Genomic DNA, 20579 nt, shown 5'->3' with positions numbered 1-20579 from the left:
ACCAGTATGACATTTTTATTTTGTTTTTAAGTTTGACTATGCCTAGATGGCCTTTGTGATTGATTTCTAAAATTCTGGTACGTAATTTTGTAGGTGCTACAATCCTTTCATCTCTGCAGAAGTATGTGCTATCATCAATGGGCAATTTATCTTTGATCTCCCACATTGCTCTTAGGTCACCGAGAAAATTCCATTTTGTTGGGCCAACCTTTAACAAAATAGTTACTAGCATCACTCAGTGTTTTGTCATGAAAATATCCTGTGTCCCATTGTTCTTTAGAAATGGCACATGCAGGGTAATAAACAATAGCTACCCTGAAGTTGTCCCAATCAGCATTTTCTGTTTCTTGTAGGGGCAAGGGAGATCTGCTGAGATAATCAGCCACTTGGTTCTTTATGCTTGGTAAATATTCAACCTCACACGTGAAATCTAACAACTTTAAACTCATCCTAGCTATTCTGGTGGTAGCTATGAGTATGTCCTCAGAAGTCAATATTTTGAGCAAGGGTTTATGGTCGGTGGTTAAAGTAAATTTTGTGCCCCAGGCAAACTGTATGAATTTCTCCATGGCCCAAACTGTGGCCAACTTCTCTTTCTCTATAACAGGGAATTTCTCCTCAGCAAGGGATAGAGAACGAGAAGCGAATGCAACAGTAACTTCAACACTGTTTTATTGACTTGAGACAGAACTGCATCAAGTCCTATGCCACCAGCATCAGTGGTGATGATGCTGTGGACAAAACTGCCAAATGCTTGTAAAGGAAAAGCAGAGACTAAATCATGTATTATTTGATCAAAATCTAATCTTTTTGAAGCTCTGTATTCCAGTAAAGATCTTGCTTTACTTTAAGTAGTTGTCTTAGATTATACGTTTTAGTAGCAAAAGTCTGTACATACTTGGAATAAAACTCGGCTAAGCCAAGAAAGGATCTTACATCATCTTTTGACCTGGGTATGGGAGCATTGCTAATCGCAGAAATCAATTTATTTTTGGGTGAAATCCGTCACCCCCCAGCTCATGACCTAGGTAAGTGACTGATTTCATCGCAAACATAATTTTTAAAAATTCTGCGGTAAGTCCTCTTTTTGCTAGTCTGCTTAACACAGCAGTAAGCCGCCCGCCCGTTCGTGTTCATTTTTATCACAACCCATTATCAAAATGCCGTCCTGAAAATAGGTCACCCCTTTTTGGTTTTTGAAACGTTTGTGCATTAACCTTTCTATTAACCTTTGGAAGACAGCAGCGACCGAAGCTAGACTGAAAGGCATTCTAACAAAGTGGTAGCATCCAAAGGATGTTATGAATGCTGTCAAGTTCTTGCTGCTGTTGTGTAGTTGGACTTGGGAAGAACAGGTGGAACTAACCCATGTCCCTGATATGCCATATCTAACTTTTCTCTAAGGTAAGTATCAATTTTAATTGCTAGTAAAAAAGGCTTTATGTATTGAGAATTATATGCGTTCTCTTATTTAAATATTGTTAAAATATAAATATTCATCAGGTGTTCACATCACTGTGTGCAATTTATATCTAATAAATGCTGTAGTAAGCTGTGCACATCACTGTGTGCTCTTAACTGACTGATATGGAAATCCTCGTTAGTAATGACGACAAAATGTCACATTATCTTTAAAACTGTAGATGATATGCAGTGTGCATATCACCGTAGAGTACATCTTATAAATGCTGGATTTTAGAACAGAAAGATAAATACCGTGTGGTGATTGTGGGCTCCTTCTCCGATAATCTGCTTACGCTCTGGTGAACTCTACATGTCGCAATGAAAACATCCGTCAGAATCTGGCCCACACATATAGAGAAGAAAATCAAAGTAACCAGATAACGATTACAGGCAACAGAGCTGCGGGCAATTATAAATGTAGTAATTGCTCAATATGTGAAAACTGTATTGTCACTAAAACTCTTACCTACAATAATTACACCTTGACAGCTAAAACCCTCAATAACTGTAGGAGTAGTAACTTAATATACCTGCTCTTGTGCCCCTGCGGTTTAGCATACGTGGGGGAAACGGGAAGAGAATTAAGAATGCGTTTGTTGGAACATAGATCGGCATTGAAGACTGGCAAAATCAATGCCCCTATGGTTGACCACTTCATGAAACTTAAGCATAAACACACTGAGTTTTCATGGTTTATTGTAGAAAGGATCATCTCCTCGAGGAGGGGTGGCAATGTTGAAATCAAATGCAAAAACAGAGAACAGTGGTACATTTCTACTCTTGACACGGTAAATAAGGGTCTTAACACCAAAGAAGATTGGATGAGAATAGCGGCATAACAAACCTATTTCTCTGTTGAGATACTATGCTGTTAGTTCTAGAAATATTGATAACTATAATTATAACCACAAGTACAATGGCAAGTATAAACCTTCATACTCTGAATTGGGTAATTAATAGTAGTAATGAGATTATCATTGCAAACTATAAACGGTATGAAGGACCCACTTAAGAATGCTTGTATCTCATCGATAACATCGATGCTTAGAGCTATTCAGACAAATGCCATATTTGTATGAAACACCCCGATCGGGTGCCCATAGAGCGCAAGAGGATGAAATAGATTAACCCGCGTATTATAGATCATGGTATTGCTCTATAGACCTGCATACTAAAATAGTTGGACAACTAGTTCATTACAAGTAATCTGGTTTTAGATAAAGAGCAAATACATCTCCATTCTGACAACTTACATAAACGGATTTTATAAACAGGGTTTAGTTGACCACTTACAATTACTAAACAGTGAGTGTTCACGCCTAATAAAATCTTTGAAATAAGTAAGCACACTTCGCAATAGGTGCGGCTAGCCATTCTGGTAACTTCCCATACGGGTTGTCCAATTTGCGTTTAAGTTTATCACCCGAAAACACTACATAGTGAGTGTTCATGTTGAATAATGTTCATGTTAAATAAAGCTTTTGTTCTGATAAAGTAAATTTCGCCACGGGTGTAGTCGCGGGGCAATGTCGTCAATTGGTGACGCATTTAAATAAGGCCCGGCCTAGAAATAGAGTCCTTCTTTGATGCTGTCCGCGATCTTACAGACGCGGAAGGGCAACCCGGGAACGCCGGCCGTTGGACTGTCTTAGGTAAGTGAAAGGCGGTAGACAGTATGCCCGATTGTGCAGTTAGGCTAAACGTGCAGCCGACTATTTTTAATTTAAGATTTCCATTCGTCCTTTGGGTTATGCTTTTCCCATTTAAAGTGCGGCTATTTAGACAGCGCCATCAGCCCTAATAGAGGCTGTGTTCGCTCACTATTGCTAACACAACCTCACCCTTCTGCTGCAATGCGCGGCCATGCAGATGGCATTTTGAATCCACACTGGAGGTTTTTGCTTGCTTTCTACTGCAGTAAGAGTATGGAAAGCTGGCAGGAGTTCGTAACAGAAACTCATGGACCAAGTATTAAAACTAGACGTAAAAAAGTGAGAGTATAAGACCAACACGAGATTGATAGGAACCATGTGTCTTTTCTTGTCCCCATCACGATGTAGCCACGAGCGACATTTACCCGGTGTTGGAAAAGAATTTCGAATGCCACCAGCCCCCCAGTTAAGAGGTGAGCATTGACACTAGTGGGCCAATGGTCATTGGGCAGCATTTTACAATTTAACCTTGCAACCACCTTAAATATAAAAAAATGTTCCTTTAAAGGTGCGGTATTCACCGTTGTAGAACGATTATCGAATCATATGGTGGAATAACGGTGTCAATCAACATACACAACACCTAGAGGTAAAGAAGTCTTTAATATTCTTGGGTAGAATAAGAATGATGTCCCTTGAAAGGCAGTGAGTAGAAGTTAAATTAACTTCTCTCTCAACAGGGGTAAACCGGACTGTATAGAAAATTGTTTTATGACCAAGTGACAAAAAATCACGCAACAAAGAATGTAATTTGTCCATACCTACAAGTTACCCTACAGGTACTGTCTAGACCTATAATAAAATAAAGAATACATTTAAATTTAAAACAATGTCATTGATTTTGAATCAGGAGGATTTCCCCTGAGAATTAACTAACTGCCTCATATTATTTTTGACAGCTTGGGGAATTGTGAAATATTGACACAACCTCACTCAAGACTTTAATCCAACAAATAGGTCACCCATGTGCGTTTGCACAGGTGAGTTATTCCGTAATTATCAAAGAGTGATTGAATGGTATGAGAGTGCTTCACAATAATGTATGATGTGAAATAGCAGCAGTGATGTGCACTAGGGATGGATGTGAGTGAAACACTTACAATGCAAAAAATGTTAAAAATGTGTAGGGTTAAAAAACAGGCTTCTTTGTGTCAAATTGAAAATATTTGGAGTTACACATGTATATAAAGGGTGAAGCCGCTGTCTCCTCAAAGTAAATGATACCCAATAAGCAACTATGTGGGAGCTTTCCTTTAATAAAGAATGTCCATAATGTATTTAGAAGGGACTAAGTATGAATTAGAGCAATGTAGCATGCAGAGAACACGTTTTACTTTAAAGTTAAGAAATGCTTTATCTCTGCATAGGTGACTCTTTTGGATAAAGAGAAACGAATAGTTATTGTCCTGAAGAAGGAGGCGACAATCAGCGAAAGCCTCCGAAACGCGTCGACGCATTGTGCATTTGTTAAATTTGGAAGTGGCCAGCAAACTATTGGAAATAGGGAAGGGAATCCCTACTTCATGTTGCCCATAGAGGGTCTGAATTAACAACGATATGACAAAGTTTATTGTCTTTTATCTTTTTTCTCCTGTATTATTATATGTTAAGTGTTTTTAACTGTATTCTTGTCTTTTTGTTTTTTAAAAAAAAAATGAAATGTATATTTTATATTGATTGTACTTCTATGAAAATATTTTAAGATGCAAATAAATAGTCTGCTTTGATACAATTGGAGTTTCTTGCTTGTAAGTGTTTCACCGGTTAGAGCGATCTGTTTAGACCTCATATGGGGATTCTGACTGAGTAGAGCAATTGAATGAGTTTGACATTGTTTCTTCCAAAAGGAAAATCTTTTTTTACTTCACAGTAAGTTGGCGCTCTATTTCCTTTTGGGTTATACTGAGACCCTCTCTCTTTTTGTTTAAAACTCTACACGTCGCCAGGATACATTCAAGTATCCATGTCCGTCATGCAGGATCATGTAGAAAGGCCTTGCATGAGGACGTGTACATGTTGTTTAGTACCTGTCATGCATGCATCGCAGGAAGACATTCAAAAGTTGAGGACATCAGAGAGAATGCTCTCGCTGCTTGAATGGTGCAGCCGAATTGAAACTGACGAAGCTCGAGGAGGATGGAATCCCACTGCTGCTAGGAAACGCGAGGCCACGCCCACTCGATAGGCCACGCCCACCGCCCACTCTATGTAAGCGCTGAGTAAAAGCGCCGGCCATTGAACTGAATGACCTCTGAGGCGGAAGCCGGAGGTGTCCTGACGCTCGTTTTTTAAAATTGGAAATTGTGACTAATTTGTATGTTTTAATCTTCTGCACTCACCCCCAGTCACTCCAACTATTTACCCTGCCAAGCAGACACCCACTTTCAGCGGATTTTAGCGCTGTTGGGAAGGGAATCGGCACACGGACGCCATCGCTAGGAAACGCGAGGCCACGCCCACTCGATAGGCCACGCCCACCGCCCACTCTATGTAAGCGCTGAGTAAAAGCGCCGGCCATTGAACTGAATGACCTCTGAGGCGGAAGCCGGAGGTGTCCTGACGCTCGTTTTTTAAAATTGGAAATTGTGACTAATTTGTATGTTTTAATCTTCTGCACTCACCCCCAGTCACTCCAACTATTTACCCTGCCAAGCAGACACCCACTTTCAGCGGATTTTAGCGCTGTTGGGAAGGGAATCGGCACACGGACGCCATCGCTAGGAAACGCGAGGCCACGCCCACTCGATAGGCCACGCCCACCGCCCACTCTATGTAAGCGCTGAGTAAAAGCGCCGGCCATTGAACTGAATGACCTCTGAGGCGGAAGCCGGAGGTGTCCTGACGCTCGTTTTTTAAAATTGGAAATTGTGACTAATTTGTATGTTTTAATCTTCTGCACTCACCCCCAGTCACTCCAACTATTTACCCTGCCAAGCAGACACCCACTTTCAGCGGATTTTAGCGCTGTTGGGAAGGGAATCGGCACACGGACGCCATCGCTAGGAAACGCGAGGCCACGCCCACTCGATAGGCCACGCCCACCGCCCACTCTATGTAAGCGCTGAGTAAAAGCGCCGGCCATTGAACTGAATGACCTCTGAGGCGGAAGCCGGAGGTGTCCTGACGCTCGTTTTTTAAAATTGGAAATTGTGACTAATTTGTATGTTTTAATCTTCTGCACTCACCCCCAGTCACTCCAACTATTTACCCTGCCAAGCAGACACCCACTTTCAGCGGATTTTAGCGCTGTTGGGAAGGGAATCGGCACACGGACGCCATCGCTAGGAAACGCGAGGCCACGCCCACACGATAGGCAACACCCTCCCTCTATCTCCATAAATGTGTGTCCCACGCAAGCGCAGCGGACGAGCGCAGCGGGAGCGCCGTTTGCGCGCCGAAGGCGCGCCTAAGGCAAGCCCGTCTGCGCCCGTCCGCGATCGCACGCGGTCTAGGGCTATACCCCATGTCCCTCGTGTGAACCATACACGGTGGAGTAAGTCAGAACTGCTAACGCTTTGCCCTAGCACTACAGAGCTGTGCAAGCACAAACTAAAAGTAGAGGACAACATAGGCTGCGAACATTGTCACTTCTCCTATGATCCTGGTAGGAGTATGGTCACCACGGACAATACTTTACAATGCGGGCTGATTAATGTCCGCTCCTTACGCAAACACAAGGTAGATCTATACGATCTACTCACTGAAACACATTGGGACCTGGCATTTCTCACCGAAACATGGCTGGATGAGGAATCCACGCCTGACGCCCTAGAGGCACTTCCAGAGGGATATACAATATACAGACAGGACAGACCCATTGGCAGAGGAGGGGGCATTGCAATAGTCGCACAGGAAAGTCTACGCTGCCAGCTTAAGCATGTGCCTATCTTGGACAGCGAGGCAGGGAGCTTCACGATAAAAGTGAATAACAACTATAAACTGGAAGGAATGTTAATCTACAGACCCCCCGGCCCCTCAGCTAGGTTCGAGGAGAGCCTGGTTGAATGCATTATAGAGACCTCGATATGCAAAAATAATTACATGGTACTTGGTGACCTTAATCTTCATTTCAATAACCCATCCGACAACGCCAGTAAAAACCTCTGCCAAGCATTAGAAGCTTTACAATTAAATCAAATTGTAAGCGGGCCTACCCACCAGTTAGGGAACTTACTAGATCCCATATTTGTTAACTGGGGGGAAGTAGAAGCGAAGACTCCCATCCCTATCCCCTGGTCGGATCATCACCTGGTACCGTTTACCATTCAAATTCCTGAAGGCAGAGCCCGTCATCCGACTGCACTGTACCATCTAAGGCGAAAATGGGCCTCCTTCTCCCAGTCTAAGTTCTGTGAGGAACTAACAAAAGGAGGCGATCCAGGGGGGGATGATGCAGACACGGCTAACTCCAATCTCTGCAAACGCATTAACAATGCACTAGATCTTACTGCCCCGCTATCCAAAACTAAACCCAGTGATCGTGCTCAAAAAACCGCACCCTGGTTCAGTACTGAACTGCGAAATGCTAAAACCTTATTGAAGAGAGCAGAAAGGCAATGGCGTCGGGCTATCTCTAAAGATACTAGAGAGGTCTACTTGTCAGAGAGGCGAGTCTACCACGGACTGATTAGAAAGGCGAAAACCACACACTATGAGACTAAGATCAACGAAGCTGGTAACTCCACGAAGGAGTTATTTCTGCTTTACAAAACTCTCTCTAGTGGAAAATCCGTCACTGTCCCTGATGACTGTTCACCTGAGTCTTGTGACAGAATCGCAGATTTCTTTGCCGAGAAAATATCTAGAATTTACTCGGCTTTCCCAACTCAACCCACGAATGGGATAGAGTTTGTGGAAAAACCCAGGGACAGGGGAAACTCACCCACCCTTACCAACTTTGTTACCCCACCCACAGAAACTCTCCTAAAAATCTGCCGTTCTGTAAAATCAGGTTCCCCACGGGATCCCACCACTCCCAAACGCCTTAAAGACAGCCTGGGGGCCTTGGAGCCCTACATTAGGCATCTACTGGACGTGTCTTTTATGACAAAGACTGTGCCTAAAGAATGGAAAAAAGCGGTGGTCCTTCCTCTTAGAAAAAAACCTACCATCAGCTTTGATAAATTAGACAACTTGCGGCCCATCTCTCTTTTACCATATCTGGCCAAGGTAGCAGAAAAAACGGTCAATCTCCAACTAATGGATTTCATAGACAAAGCTGCCTTACTCCACGACACACAATTTGGCTTCCGCCCCCGCCATTCTACGGAATCGGCATTATTGACGGCTGTGGAATCCCTACGGCAGGGGGTGGATGAAGGTCACACTATGGCCCTTATCCTATTGGACCTGAGTGCGGCATTCGACACTGTAGCTCACTCCATCTTGCTACAGTGTCTGAATGATGGAGGTATAACTGGAGCCGCACTCCAATGGATCCAATCCTTCCTAACGGGGAGAAGTTTCCAGGTCCGCCAAGGGGACCACTATTCCCGAGACATAGAATTGGGTCAGGGCGTTCCTCAGGGTTCGTCCCTGAGCCCAACTCTTTTCAATCTCTATGTCTCCCCAGTGGCTCCAATTGTAGTGGGACACGGACTACAAATTGTTACCTATGCCGACGACACTCAGCTGGTTGTCTCCCTCTCGCGTGCACCCGGTCTTGCTATGGACAGTTTCAGGGCTTGCATGCAAGATCTTGCAACCTGGATGTCCACTAATTGCCTGAAATTAAATGGCAACAAGACTGAGGTGCTCGTGGTGGGAGGCAGTCCATCTGTCTGGACGTCGGCATGGTGGCCACCATGCCTAGGCGAGGCCCCTACACCTCGGAAAGAAGTCAGAAATCTCGGGGTCTGGCTAGATACTGATCTGTCTTTCGGACCACAGATCAACAGGGTGACGGGCATGTGCTTCAGCATTTTAAAAACTCTGCGGAAAGTCCTAATTCTCCTCCCCACGGCCGCCCGCAGAACGCTGGTGCATGCTCTAGTCACCTCACGCTTGGACTTTGGCAACCTACTCTACTTGGGAGCTACCTGTAAAGCGATTAATCGACTTCAGGTGCTACAGAATGCTGCAGCTCGCCTCATTTTAAACCTCCCAAAAAGATCGAACTCCAAGGCCGCCCTCCAGTCACTCCATTGGCTGCCAGTGAGGAGCAGAGCTGAATTTAAGTCCCTCTGTACCTGCCACCGTATCCTCGCTAAAAAGGCGCCAGCACCACTCCAGAACCTTATTACAAGGTATGCACCAACTCGTGCACTGCGCTCCTCGCATGGAGGCTTACTTAAGGTCCCTAGGGTGAAAAAGGCCCGTATGGGAGGAAGTTCCTTCCGATACCTGGCGGCAAAAAGCTGGAATAATTTACCTCTTAATCTCCGTCTGGACCCCTCCGAATCTAGTTTCCGGAGGAAATTAAAAACTTACCTCTTTTCAAAATAAGTGGGCTCCTCCCCCACTTCTCTCTCTGAGTGCTTCAGTTCAGCGCGGGGACACGCATTTTGCGTAACCAGGCGCTCTATAAATGCCCCTTAATAATAATAATAATAATGCAGCTGATAAAGAAGGATTCCTCCAACGGTTAACGTTGAGGTATGTATCTAATTTATTTAGCAAAGAACCCATGAGTTACCTTGAGAAGAATATATCAATTGAGGAGTCGTCGTGAAAATAGAAAGATAAATACCGTGTGAAGATTGCGGGCTCCTTCTCTGATAATCTGCTTATGCTCAGGTGAACTCTACACGTCGCTAGGAAACATTTAAGTATCCAAGATGTCTGTCAAGCAGAAACATGTAGAAAGGCCTTGTGTGATGACATGTATACGTTGTTTAGTACCTGTCATGCATGCGTAGAAGCTTGACGAATTCTTGGCTGGTCTTCCGGTCAGCGTCGCAGGAAGACGTTCGAAAGTTGAGGACGTCAGAGAGAATGCTCTTGCCGCTCGAATGGTGCGGCCGAATTGACACTGATGAAGCTCGAGGACGATGGAATCCCACTGCTGCTCGAATTTTGCAGCTGATTCAGAAGGATTCCTCCAATGGTTAACGTTGAGGTATGGATCTCATTTTTTTAGCAAAGACCCCATGAGTTACCTTGAGAAGAATATACCAAGCGAGGAGTCATTGTGAAAATAGAAAGATAAATACCTTTGGAAGATTGCGGGCTCCTTCTATGATAATCTGCTTATGCTCTGTTGAACTCTACACGTCGCTAGGAAACATTTAAGTATCCAAGTTGTCTGTCAAGCAGGATCACGTAGAAAGGCCTGTGTGATGACATGTACACGTTGCTTAGTACCCGTCATGCATGCTTAGAAGATGACAAATTCTAGGCTGGTCTTTCGGTCAGCGTCACAGGAAGACGTTAGAAAGTTGAGGACGTCAAAGAGAATGCTCTTGCCGCTCGAATGGTGCGGCCGAATTGACACTGACGAAGCTCGAGGAGGATGGAATCCCACTGCTGCTCGAATAATGCAGCCGATAAAGAAGGATTCCCCCAACGGTTAACGTTGAGGTGTGGATCTCATATTCTTAGCAAAGACCATATGAGTTACCTTGAGCAGAATATATCCAGCGAGGAGTCGTCATGAAAATTAGAAGCAATCTAGTTGTTCCGATGGTTGAACTTGGTTTGTAGTCGTCCCGAAGTATAAGAAAAGAGAAAAAAAATTAATTCTTCATATGGCTGAATAGTGCCAAGTCCAACAGTCGCAAGTAGAAACAGGGTCACTCTGTTTCTGTGATTGGCTATAATTAGAAATTGATTTTTTTTTAAATTGCTAACGTTCCAATCCTTTAAAATTTGTGCAAATGATGAGTTCCTTCCCCTGCTTGCTCCGAGTCTTTGGGTATCTTCACCATCAATCGTCACCAAAATGTAAAGAAGGATACCGTGCCAAATAATAGAAAATAGTAGTATCTTTATTCAGGAGCAAGCAGGTGCATATTACATCAACTTGAGCCCCACACCATCTGATCTTCCATGCCTATTCCAGAATCCTGCTATGTAATATGCTTCCAGTTACCATGACACTGGAAGCTAGGATACCACAATAGGAAGATCTCTCAGAGTCTATAAATTACAGCCATGGTCATGAATCAGATGGCAATGTTCAGATTTACCAATTAGGAGCACACCATCCTCTTTTCTGCATGCCAGCTCACCCAGTTCTTGCCTTCGCCACACTTTGCCACATTTGGCTTTCAGTGGAAGAATTACTAGAGGTACTGTTTCTACAACCAGACACTTTTGGGACTTTCTCAAATCAGCACCTGAATATTGCCTGTGCGTTCAACTCATCTGAATATTGCACATTACAATATGTCCATCTTGGAACACAGAAATCTGATTTGATAGGTACGATCATTTTGTTATCAGACTATTGACTTTAATGTATAGTTTACAATAAAAATGCCTTACAGGAGTTAATATTAGAATATCGACACCCAATATGACAAGAGTGTTTTTTTAATAACAATATATAGGACATAGTATTCATGTCAGACGAGGTTTTTCGTAATGATATTTGGAAATACAACCAAGGTAGGAAGTCAAATCTAATTTAAATGTTCATAGCTGGATGGTCTCTTTTGGCCAGCACACCTCCCTCCAATTTTCAAAACTTGATCACTACCGAAGAACTGTTCAGCCACAAACTGCAAACTGTGCTGGAGCTTGGAAAATGATACGCCTGCCCTGCAGTCTGTTAGCCTCTTGCCCCTTTGTACTTCAGGTTTTCTGATTCCTTTATTTATGCTTCTGGATTTGTTGGCTATTTCAAAATAAACAACAAAAATTACAGTGAAAGCTTGATGTTTAATATTTTTGGGACTATTTCACATAATCTTAGTGGGTAATCTATTGCAAATGTATTCCAGCCTGACCCTTTTAAATTAATTGTGTATCTCAACCTGAGTGCATTCAGGTGTGAGGCACCTTCATGCATATATATTTGCTTATGTTGCTAGAGCTTGTTATCTGTCTGGATTTGTGATCAATGCATGCCTTCAACTGGAAGACTTAGCAATATAATGTCAACCTTAAAACTGATTTATTTAAAGTGTACCAAAACCCTTTTATACTTATAAAGCTTTGCCTTCAGTGACTCAACAAGGAGTAATACTAACTAATGGATGTTTTTACTGCTTGATTCGGAAAAATGTTTTGATAAGGCTATGTGGGTATTTCTACGGTCAGATTAGGTTAGAATTCGGATATCAAAATGGGAGCATATGATCCCCACTAACATGAAAAACTCAATCTCATTACATCAAAATACATTTCTGAGAGAATCTCTGCTCATCCGTTGGTAGAAAAAGTAAAGAACGCAACATGATAAAAATCCCAAACCAATTTATGAAAATAGAGAAAAATGAATGAGTAAAAATAATAAGATCTTTAAAATATGATAAGTAACCCTGGGCGTGACACTATGCTTCGCCCACGTAGTGTACGTAGCGCTGCCTGCTTCGCAGTTTTCGAAGTAGGCGAAGCAGGCTAGCGCTACGCACACCCAGGGCGAAGCGTAGCTGCCTGCCGCCGCCACCCGCCTCCCGCCCGACCTCCTTTTAAATCAAAGCCCGCATTTAAAATAAATAAAAAGTAAAGAAACGTACCTGAAGCGCGGCGTCTCCGGGGCTCCCTCTTCCTCATTTTCAACTTCTTTGCATGCGCATTTCTTGTGAGAAATGCGCATGCGTGGGTGTCCACGCATGCGCATTTGTCAGAAGAAGTTGGAAATGGAAGAGGGAGCCCCGGAGATGCCGTGCTTCAGGTAAGTTTCTTTACTTTTTATTTATTTTAAAGGCGGGGTTTGATTTAAAAGGAGGGCGGGCGGGAGGCGGGTGGTGCGTAGTGGGGCTACGCGTAGCGCGTGAGTGTGCGTAGATCTGGGCACACTACGCGCTGCTTCATGTAGCCCCACTACGTCCACTACGCCCACCCTTAATGATAAGGACAAACAAGGATATGATTTACAAATATTTTAAGGCAAAAAATACTGGGAAAAAGTAACGTACCATTGGAAAAAAGAGTTCACAGTTGCTAGGATGTAAGAGTGATTCAGGCAGATCGCTATGGAGTGGAGGTTGAATACATGAAAAAGGTCTTACCAGGCAAAATTTTTACCATCATGCTTAGGGCATCATTTAGAGTTTGTCAGATAGACCATCATTTGCTCATCCTCGTGATACATATCTGCCCATCAGCCCAGTGGTTAATGGCTCCACATATTTTGAGCTTTGATTGACTGACCTCCATCTACCATGACGAAGGAAGGACTACTTGCAGCCATTCTATCCTTTGTTGTCGGTTCCTCAGTACTTAGTCATCAGTTTCTTCATTCTCAGTCAATGGACAAACCTGCTTCAAGGTTGAAATGGCAAAAGTTGATCTGCCATATTTAGAATGGACTAGGGCCACAGTGTGATAAAGGTATCATCTTTATGGAGGGCAACAATTTTGGGTGAGGTTTATGATGGTGGACGCTTTCTTGACAGATGAACTGCCAAAAGGCACCTGTTCTAAATCAAATTTTCACCAACACCTGTAGCTCCTACTGCAAAAGAGGTCCCAGAAACAAGCCAAACATATAGCACTCACTGCACACAGCATAATCTATGCTCCTATGACAACATTGACATGTCTCCAAGGAGAGTCCCAAGATTCTTAGAAAATTATCTAACTGTGATGGTGGATGAGATAGGGTTGAGCACAAAACACACCAACATGTCCTGGAAACTGGTGGTGGGTCTCCCAGACTCCTCAACCTCATGGCCTAGGAGGAGGTGTTGTCCGTACTTAACACTAAACGCATTGTGATACTTCCAGGTGGAATCCCTATTGGTAAGTACAAACACAATCTTGCTGTCACCAATGAATGTACTCTCTCCTCATTCTGGAACTCCTAGTCCCTGCCACAACTTTTTGCACAGATGGCACTCTATTCACATATGTATACCATCAGATATCTGTGATACCTCACATCACTAGCTATGTAAAGATAATCTACCATGTTTGGACTCTGGGAACCCATTCTCCTTAACACAACTCCTTTTGGGAACATATTAAACAGATGTGCTATGAGATATGTGCCATAACTCCCATCATTCACTATGTTAGGGCAACATGTATCAAGTTATTCATCCCACAATAAGGTGGGCCCACTCCATTCATAATCATATAGTACATACTAACCCTGAGGAGGCCGAACAATGCCTAATAATTAATATTCAGTAGGACCTCTATCATCGCACACATGCTCTTAAGTCATAACAATGACTAGGCTGAGGGTGTACCAAGTAAAAAAAATCCTGTACTTTCGAAGGAAACCCCACATGTATTGTCATACATCCTTTAAAGTGAGAATAGAGTGATTGTAGATCTAAGTGCAATGTGGTAAAAACACTTGACTTGCATGATTGCTAGTCATTATAGATAGTCAACAGACACACACAGCATCCAGAGATGAAAGCAGTTCATCAGAAGGTGGGGCATCAGGTATGAGTGGAGAAGGAACCCATCCATATAAGTATCAAAGGATTGAGATGTAGAGGACATAGTGGTTTCGTTGATCAGGGGATATTTAGCATAGGACATGAGTAGGAGCAGCAGGGCATTTTTACAACAGATGTTTGGTGAGCCAAAAAGGAACTCAAATTATTTTAGGCAGATACAAAATACCATCAGTCTTCTGAAACGTAGGCTGCATGATATATATTTACCTAGTAAGTAGGAATGACAGTAGAATTATTGTGCTTGTAGCGATAGCCGAATATACAGTCAACATGGCCAAGCAGGAAGCTTGACCCCTATCAAAGACCATGACAAATGCAGCCATGGTGAGCTATCAGTTCCAATGGAAATCATCCCACCTTAAACACCTAGCAGTATACATCAACACAGATTTGGAAAGCATGAAGCTGGATTACCTCCAACTCCCTCATAGTGTGGGCCAAGGTAGACTCTGGCTGGTGGTCATGCTAGATTTATAACTATGGAGGAGGTTTGAAGCCATCAATATGGTGACACTTCCCATATTCCCGTATGTTCTGGGCGTGCTTCCTCTCCTGACCCTTATTAGGTTCCTACACTCCATAGACAGAGACATTGAAAGCTTCATAAGGTGAGCCATAAAACCACGAATTAGCAGTGTCCAAACTGATCACCCACAGGAAATGGGGTGGCCTGGGCGTCCCATCCATAGAACACTACTGCCCTGTGCTACACCTTGCACAATTCATCTATGTGCAAAAACACACAACTTCCTCCCCCAGGGTCCTGATCAAAACGAACCTCTCTTGAAGCTCTCCTGGACTGCATTATATCTGTAAACATGGAGCACCCATAACACGGCCCACCACAACCCTATGAATCAGGCAATGATCCACTCCTGGAGCAAGTCCACTACCATCTCTCCATCCATGACAAGGCACCCCTCTGGCAGAACAAAAGCAGCCGTATAGGAGGAGAAATGCTCAACTGAACATTAAGGCAACAGGCGGGCATCATGTCCCTGTCCTAGGTCACTGCTCACAATATCTGCAAATCCTTTAAGGAACTGAAGGAGGAAACCTACCTTTCACCAAATCAGAAGTTGAGATATCTACAAATCCGCCATTGCCTTTCCAACACATTGGGCATTCCACTGTGGGTGATATCATCATTTCCGGTGGTCTGTTGCCTCCTCTGCTGGTGCCATTTAAAAGGGATTATGTCTGACGTTTATAATATGCTGATACAGCATCTATACTCCATAGCACAGACAAAGTAGTTATGAGACACTTGGCCGGAGAGGCTCCAAATGGACCATACAGATGAAGACTGAACAGAGGTCTTGGAGAACTTGGGCCGTTTGTAAGGGAGTCTAGAATGACATTTTGTCTCTTCAAAACTATTCAAGATTGGCATGCAGGCTTATTGCATCTTTCACAGTGCTGACACTGTGGGCAATCTTGTTGCGACACAGTACATGGCCTATATGATTGCCCTGGCATCCATGACCTATGGGTCACAGTGGGAAACACGCTAAGCAGGAACAGTCCTCATCCATTCACCAATGCCCACACATAATAATGCTTCATGAGATTGTTGACACCCTCACACTGACTAACCATAAACACCAATTTCTCTCACAGCACTTACCATGACTAAACTTTGCATCCTTCATGACAGGTGCTCCCCACTGGTGCTTCCAATTGCGGAGTGGTTGATGGAGATGTTTAAAAAAGCCTTGTTGAGATTCTCATCTATAACCTCATGGACAATCTTGAGACCTACTATACATGAGAAAAGGGGGAGAAGGAAAACACTTTACCTCTTCCTCCTCCAAGATGATATATATACACAAAAGGAAGTAAGGTGAGTACAAATCTCAAATTTTAAGTATGTATAAAGTTATACCTGGAGCACATTCACTTTGAAAAACTGCCCTCACCCGCAACAAGTTGTGGCATGCTTCATCACAGGGCTGCTACTAAACGCCTCTGTGCAGACCAACACTAGAGGCGGAGCAATAGGGAGAAGTAGACAATACAAACAAGGAAAAGAAAAGGATCCAAACAGGTGCAGACGATTAGTGTTAAAACTGACTAAGAGATATCGCCATAACATTTTTATTCCTTGATTCCCTTGTCAGGACTAAAAAAGGGTAGATGGCGTGAGTGAATTATGCACTCTCCACACCTCCGTTCTGCATAGAGGTCACTTGGTGCTTCCAATTGCGGAGTGGTTAATGGAGATGTTTAAAAAAGCCTTATTGAGAGTCTCACCTATAACCTCATAGACAATCTTGAGACCTACCTGCATGGCTGGGTTTCATTCCTGAACGACATTTGCCTGGTCCCATTTGTTCAAGACCTCTTAATGAGCCACATCGCAAAGCCTCCTTGCTACGGATAGTACAGGTAGACTTCTGCCTGGAACCGAGCAGTGTCTAAAGGCATTGTTTAACCTTTGATTGAGAGGAAACCTTGCCCTCACACCCAGATAGGATTGCTTATGTTACCACTGGTGTGCCCCAACCCTAACAGCTGATTCTTAATTCCTTTCTCCCTTGATTCAAAGGATTTCTGTTAGATGCACCCTATTGCCACTGCCCATTCTGATGATATCTTCCTCTTTACTTTTTTCCTCCCCCTCCTAATTCCCAGAATGTTATGCATCACCGTATATTGTTGTTAGTTTGTGTGAGACCTGTAGTATAGATTTTCCCCAAACTTTTTGCCTACTTACCTCCATTTCTATTAGCTGAGATTTCTTTTGTTGGCATTTGGTGCATCACCGGTCTGATTGACATAAGAGCTTCTCCTGCTACTTTTTTTCTGCAGCAACAGGTTCTGTCAGCCGTCCTTTGCCAAAGGGATATCCGGCCTTCAGCTACATCCCACTCTCTCATTCCGCTGGTTTTGACTTTAATAAAAATTACTGAATCCAAATTTAGGAATAGTCACCACAGTTTCATCCCAATGCTCCCCTAATGATGGCACTCCCTCCTCGGACACTGCCTGTACCCTTGCCCCACCGAAGTTTACCTTCTCTGAAAGACTTACTCAAAATGTCTTCTAAGTCAGAAGGTAAGTGCTGACTGGGCCCCATACACCTCTTGTATACGAACTGTTATCAATCATGGTGTGCCATATTTTTTATCTTTGACCCAGTCTCACACAACAAGATGCCCACGGTTGGCGCTTTGATCATTTAGGAGCTGGGGTATACTAAAATCTTCAAAAATGTATAACTCTGGTTCTACTCATTAGATTTTGTGATTTTGATGTTAAATATGTTTTTTTAATTTACTCTATTTTTCAAATTTGGCGTGGGATTTTTCTTGTATTTACACTTTATTACAGTTTGTGCCAAGCTAACCAGGGTTAAGCTCTGGTTATTTTAGTGATTCTTTGTGGTTCACCCTGCAAAGGATTGTGTCTGTTGCTTGAACAAGGCTCTCACCCCTGTCAACCAATTCCCGAATTTCTCACAGGTTTCCTCAAACTGCATTGTAGGCCTCCCAATTTGTTCTTTTTTCTTTATTTTTCTTTGTTGATTCATGCAGTTGTCTACTACGAGTGTGCATGGAAACCCTGAGGTGTGTAAGTTTGTCAAGTAGTTGCAGTTGTTGAGTTGTTCCACTTACGGTACTTGGTTGCAATAGGAGTTCAAGGTTATTCCATTGTCTTTTTGGTAGTTGCTGTTGCAGTAGTTGTTCTTATTAGGGGATACACAGAAATGGGAAACAGCATTTGCAATGCAGTTTTCACAATGCATGGCTTTACAACGTGGTGGTTATAACGACCACGTTGTTATCACGCGTGCCATTACATCGCAAGTTGTATCAAGGACTTGCTGTAGGGGGCGTGCAACACCAGGGAATGCATTGGATTTTAAATCCGACACCCTGCCTGCTGTTGCACAAACTGGAGTAAGAATATTAATTAATACTATTCCTAAGTCCAGCTCGCCCCCTACAGCAAGTCGTTGATATGGCTTGCGATGTAATGGCACGCATGGTATCAACGAGGTCGTAGTAAAGACACCGTTGTAAAGCCATGCGTTGTGAATGTATGAGCTGAAACGTCATACATTCCACAGAAACATATATAGGTTGGTGGTCAGTGTGTGTGCAGCTGAGGATTTTTGGTCCAGAGACAAGGTGGGATAGGATGAGGGTTTATAGGTCTACTTTGAGACATATTTAGTTCACCCAGGTCACAGACATTGTGTGGTTCACTGTTTTGTCCAAAACAGCACTTAGACAGGCATCCGTGGCTGCTCTGTTGTTTTGAGAGTAGAAGAGACGGGTAAGAGTGGGCAGAGGGTGTAACTATTATGTCAGAGGAGGGAGGAGCCAAGGTAGCAGAGTCTGCACAGCATAAAAGTGGTATAGGGAGTTAGTCAAGACTGTAGGAGATAGAGTTGGCAAGAGTGAGTTAACATGTTACATTAATTAGAATATGATAGAAAGAATGAGAGGAGAACACAATAGGAAGGGGAAGGGATGACAATTATGAGGTTAGAGGTTAGATGTTGCAACCCACTTTTTTGAGGTACACACTAGGTTAGTTTTCCCTATTGCCATAGCCATGTCTCTAAACAAAAGTGAAAAATGGTCAGGTATTTTATAGCCGTCCTTGAGGGTTATTCCCTTTGGTGACTTCTGCAACCCTAATTTCCTTAAGAATTGGTACTAGGCACCAGGTGCCATATGCACATAATTTAGGGATTAGAGATCCTAATTGAGATGCTTTGCAAATCTCGATTAGGTAATTGCAATTCCTAATGTTCAAAAATGTACAAGTTAGTAATAGCGGTACCTAATGGGGTCGCAATAGACCTACCTCATGAATATTAATGAGGTTGGTCGCAATTTGTGACCAATGAGGAATTGCAGCCATTGAAGTGATGGCAGACTACTTGGGTAGCAGATTACCATGTCTGTGATTGCGTTTTAATAAGGCAATTTTTTGTTTTTAAATGCTGCCCATTTTCCTTTAAGGATAACGGGATGTGTTTCAAAAATAAAATAAACATTTTAAGTTTCATTTATTTAGAGTAGGCAGTGGTTCCCTGGACCAGTGCCTGCTCTTAAAAAGGATTTATTGCAACATTAATAAAGGGCAAGGGGTCCAGTGGGGGTTACTACTACCCTTGATGTATCAGTAAAAAATGAGTGCTTTGCAACTATAATTAGTTTGCAAAACATGATACACACTTCTGCAATTCAGTATTTGAAAGGGACACCCAAAACACTTCCAAATGGTGAATCGCTAAACAAAAATTGCGATTTGGTAACATGTTACGGAATTGCAATTTGTACTCTGTACGTATGTAAAATCATTTTTGCAGTCAGATACGGCTCAATTGTGAGAATTTGACCTTTTATGACTGCAATAATGCATTTGAAAATATAGCCCCAGGTCTATTCCAGTCATGGCTTTTCAGGAGTCCTGCACTCAGTAGTCAATTGAGCTTTGCTGAAGACAGGAGATAATGTGCTTTTTGTGCCCATAAAGCAGACAAACAGTCTAATTACACATGTAAACACATTTTTATGGTGGGAAATGGCCCAATTGTGTGAATCAGGCATTTTATGGTTGCAATTGTATTTTTGTACATATGGCCCCAGGTCTCTTTCCATCATGACTTTGTCAGAGTCTGCCCCTAGTGGTCAGATGATCCTTGCTGAAGTTAGGAGACCATCTGTTTCTTGTGCCCATGGAGCAGTTAAACAGAAGACTTGTTACTTGACCCTTGCAGAGTTGTTTCAGTTTCTGCATGTCTATAGAAGTCAGGAATTTCGTTCAGTAGCACCTTCTTTCTTCAGATGTTTCCTTCCCTAGCCCAGGAGTGTTCTAAAGAGATGATAGTGAGGAGTCTCTGTTCGAGCCACACAAACCTGTTTTC

This window comes from Triturus cristatus, chromosome 9 (genome assembly GCF_964204655.1).
Source record: "Triturus cristatus chromosome 9, aTriCri1.1, whole genome shotgun sequence".
Taxonomy (NCBI): Eukaryota; Metazoa; Chordata; class Amphibia; order Caudata; family Salamandridae; genus Triturus; species Triturus cristatus.
Note: the sequence above shows the minus strand (reverse complement) of the source record.